Below are 5,143 nucleotides of genomic sequence, written 5' to 3'. Positions count from 1 at the left end.
TGTGTGTGTGTGTGTGTGTGTGTGTGTGTGTGTGTGTGTGTAGTTTTGAGTTAAGTATTAGCTTTATGTTGATGTTTTTGTTTTGTATTGAGTTGGGCCTTAGTTACTTTAATTTGCTTTACATTGTTTCGCTTTGAGTTGAGAGTTAGTAATGTTGGTGTAATGTACGTGGCATCGTGGTAAAATAAGGTGCTTGTCAAAATAGTGAAATCGGAGAAACTGACATTTTCCCACTCGTTGAGCAATTATTGTCATCGATTTGTTTGGTTCAACACATTTTTATATCGATTTCAAAACATATATTTGTGTGGATATTTTGCTAAAAAAAAACATTCATTAAAGCAAAAGAATATATGAATTTACAGTTTCCAAGGACTCTCAAGCTTTGGAAGTTAACAAACTTGGGTGACCGATTTCTCGTTATTTTTTTGTCTTTCTTTGACACCCGTCAACTCCCATCTTTAATCGCAAATATCTCTATTTCTGTGCAAGAGTATTGGGTATTTCCTCTTCAAAAGTAAGACAAGTAAACAAGCTTTAAGATGACACCACCAATAACCCCATACACTGGGCACTTATTTATACCAAGAAGACCCGAAAAGACCCGAAAAGACCCGAAAAGACAGCCGAAAAGACCCGAAAAGACCCAATGAGACCCGAAAAGATAGCCAAAAGACCCGAAAAGACCCCGAAAGACCCCAAAAGACCGCAAAAGACCTAAAAGACCCGAAAAAACCCGAGAAGACCCCAAAAGACCCGACCGAAAAGACAGCCGAAAAGACTCGAAAAGTCCCGAGAAAACCCGAGAAGACCCAAAAAGACCCTAAAAGACCCAAAAAGACAGCTGAAAAGACCCAAGAAGACACGAAAAGACACTAAATGACCCGAAAAGGCATACATGTACATGGTTTATTTATTTATTGTTTATTTATTTGTGGTTTATTTATTGCTACTGGCTGCAAAAATAAGCAACTTAACATAGCCACATGGAATGTGAGAACAATGTACCAAAAATGCAAATTAGATCATATATAGAGCAGGAAATGGATAGGATGAAGTTAAGTATGTTAGGCCTTTCAGAAGTTAGATGGGAGGGGGCAGGTTTGATTAAAAGAGGATCCAAAACAATTATATATTCAGGAGGAAAAACCCATGAAAGAGGAGTCGGAATCTTATTTGAGGAAGCAACAGCAAAGAGCTGCAAAGGTTTTTGGGGAGTGTCAGATAGAGTCATTGTGGCTAAATTAGAGGGAACACCTTTTGACATAGGTGTCATCCAAATGTAGGCACCAATATTAGAGCACGACAACGAGGAAATTGAGACTTTTTAAGAAGACCTTGATAAGGCAATGAAGCAGTTAAAATCACAAGATGTAAAGGTAGTTATGGGATACTTTAATGCCAAAGTAGGAAGTACACGTATAGAAGATATAGTAGGGCCATGGGGACTGGGTAAAGAGAATGAACGCGGGGAACGACTGGTAGAATGGTGCAGGGAAAATAAGTTTATGATATCAAACACCTGGTGTGAAAATCACCCAAGAAGACGATACCCTTGGAAGAGTCCTGGCGATAGAAGTAAAAATCAAATAGACTTCATACTTATTCAGAAACGTTTTAGAAATACAATAAAATCGTCTAAATCACTGCCGGGAGCAGACTGTGATAGTGACCATGTACCAGTCATCGGCTGTCTTTTCGGGTCTTTTCGGGTCTTTTCGGGTCTTTTCGGGTGTCTTTTCAGGTCTTTTCGGCTGTCTCTTTTGGGTCTTTTCGGCTGTCTTTTCGGGTCTTTTCGGGGGTCTTTTCGGGTCTTTTCGGGTCTTTTCGGGTCTTCTCGGGTCTTTCCGGGTCTTCTCGGTATAAATAAGTGCCGCATATACCCACAAATTGACGAATGTCTGATTCCACCTCGCAGCAACACATAATATATTGTAATAATGTATTGTTTTTAACTGAGTGTTATTCTCCCCCAAACACTTGGACAAATCAGCGGATCAGCTGTAATTCGCTGGTCTGGCTATACACCGGCGTCAGACGTGTAGTGCTTCACCGTCGCACACAATAGACTCGAGTTTGATTCCCGTTTGGGGAGAATTTTCATCGAGTGTTTCGGTCTTTCTGTATGGACATTGTATAACTTTCATCCTGAGTTGACCCTGACAGGCGGAGTCGAACCTGCCTCCTAAATCATCTAAATTTTGTAGATGAAGGCGTAATACACCCCCCCCCCCCAAAAAAAAAAAAAAATTAAAAAATTAAAATATTAAAATCAACAAACAATCAATCAAAACTAACAAACAAACAAACAAACAAACAAACAAACAAACAAACAAACAAACAAACAAACAAACAAACAAACTGACGATAAACAAATCTTATCATTGTCATTATTCATTACACTTGACATAGACATTGACCAAGTGGTGGATTATATTGGCTCACTATGACATCGCGCAGGGGTATCGGCCGAGGAATGTCGTCACGTGCCGCGATAAGTGAGCGCCGACTCAAGGGCTCAATCCGATCAAGAGGGGTCACAGGGGTGTCACAAAGGGTCAACAAGTACGAGACGACCTCGTGAGTTACATCATCTGGATGTCCTTGAGTCACGGGACACAGTATTTAACCTTTAAACTTTAAGGATGTAGAGAAATTAAGGACAACACAAAGAGCAATGGAAAGGAAGATGCTGGACATACGAATAAAAGGTCGAATAGATCATACAAAAATATGTGTGAAAGCAGGAGTGACAGATATTTCTAAACTTACACAACAAAAATAGAAATGGCCTGGTCACATAAGCGGAATGAATGCCAACATATGGACACAAAAAATGTAAGGAATGGAAACCAAGAACAGGAAAAAGATCAAAAGGAAGACCAGAAAGAAGATGGCATGACGACATCAAAAAACAGATGGGTACAACCTGGACACAGAAAACAGCTGAAAAAACAGTGTGGAGGTCGTTCTTGGAGGGCAACATCCTGCAGTGGACGAACAACGCCTCGAAAGAAAGAAAGAAAGAAAGAAAGAAAGAAAGAAAGAAAGAAAGAAAGAAAGAAAAGAAAGAAAGAAAAGAAAGAAAGAAAACAAGAAGAAAGAAAGAAAGGATGGAAGAAAGGAAGAAAAAAACAAACAAACAAAAGAAAGAAAGACAGACAGAAAGAAAGAACGTGGTGAACACATAATAAGTAATTATGTCCGATCAGCAGCAGACCGAAGGCAATATGTCATGGCACTTTCAAACCATCACACATAATATTAGAAACACGAATTTGCATATTTCATAGTTATATTATAGTTTATAGTTTACAATAGTATGTTGTTGCGTGTCTTTTTAAGTTTTGGGTACAGAAAACAATTGGAAAAAAATCTGGATAAAAATGAATAATGAAGTTGTGTCCAAGGAATGGCTAGAAAGCGTGTCCATATTGAGTCAATGATTCTACCTTGAAGCCTTGAGAGTGGAAGATCAGAGAATGTTCTCGTTATCTCAGACAGCACAGCCGGTGACTATGGTGTAGTGGTTAGGCTATTTGACCTTGGACACGAAAGGCATGGTTTCGATTTCCATTTTAGTCATTGAGTATATCAATCATATTGTTTAGATGTTATTATTATTATTATTATTATTATTATTATTATTATTATTATTATTATTATTATTATTATTATTATTATTATTATTATTATTATTATTATTATTATTATTATTCATGATGATGATTATTATTAGTATTATCATGACCATCGATGCATTATTATTATTATTATTATTAGTAGTAGTAGTAGTAGTAGTAGTAGTAGTAGTAGTAGTAGTAGTAGTAGTAGTAGTAGTAGTAGTAGTAGTAGTAGTAGTAGTAGTAGTAGTAGTAGTAGTAGTAGTAGTAGTAGTAGTAGTAGTAGTAGTAGTAGTAGTAGTAGTAGTAGTAGTAGTAGTAGTATCCATAACTCAATAGGGTTATAATAGTGAGGTTGAAACTAAGAATCAGGGTCGCCCACTTTAGATTACCCATTTAACCATGGCCCCAAAACGCAAGTTGTCTGCCTTGAGAAAGATACCAAAAATTTGGGCAAACTGTTACCAAGGCATAATAACACACTTCTTAATTCACCAAATGGGCTATTGCGCGTCTAACTGGCAGTTGTCTGTCCTGTGATCAGAAAATGCTACGTGATGTAATCTTGGTAAAAATACTTTTTGTGATCTTTGAAATCCGCAGCAATAAAAAGAATCATTCGCGAGTCAATTTCTTAACTTTGAAATGCTGGTTTCGAATTTTATGTTAATTTTATGACAGGGCGTAGCTTTCAATACGTTTATCGACGAAATTTTTTTATTCTGGGCAGGCCTCAGGCGTGGCAGGCTGTCTGGCCCGCCGGTTGGCCGCTGAACTGTCTTTTTTCTTTTTTTTTTCTTTGTTAAAGGCGTTCGCAACTGCGTAAGGTCATATGAGCGCCCGGGACCAATTTTAGTTCGGTAGGAATTAGTTTGGAATTTTGCCCGGATTGTGGCCGAAGCCTACTCTTATCAGTTTTAGGACCACCAAGGGGTCTTTAAGGTGCGCAACTTGCACACGAGACTTCGGTAATTTTGTTTGCCCTTATCCGATAAGGCTGGGTGTTAGATCTTATAAATCATAATAAACCTTTTCTTATTCGCTACAGGCGTATGCAGATCGGTGGTTATAGCTCTTTGATGTCCAGGGAAAAAAGACCTGAGTTCGATTCCTGAAAGGGGGAGTTTCTTTCCACCCAGGATCTCCGTCTGACTGTTGGGATGATGTATCCCTCTCAGCTCGGGTTAACCTCGACACACAAGGTCGAAGCAGCCTGCTCCTAAGTGACCTGAATTATGTCTATGGGGTCCTACAAGTTTTACAATATACTTTTTATGTTCTTGTTATGCTGTTTGTATGCAATGTAACCGTACCCTAACAGCTAAAACAACTTTCAGCAAAGTTACAACAACAACAACAACAACAACAACAGCAACAATAATAATAATAATAATAATAATAATAATAATAATAATAATGATAATAATAATGATGATGATGATGATGATGATGATGATGATGATGATGATGATGATGATGATGATGATGATGATGATGATGATGGTAATAATAATAATGGC

This window comes from Aplysia californica, unplaced genomic scaffold (genome assembly GCF_000002075.1).
Source record: "Aplysia californica isolate F4 #8 unplaced genomic scaffold, AplCal3.0 scaffold00061, whole genome shotgun sequence".
Taxonomy (NCBI): domain Eukaryota; kingdom Metazoa; phylum Mollusca; class Gastropoda; order Aplysiida; family Aplysiidae; genus Aplysia; species Aplysia californica.
Note: the sequence above shows the minus strand (reverse complement) of the source record.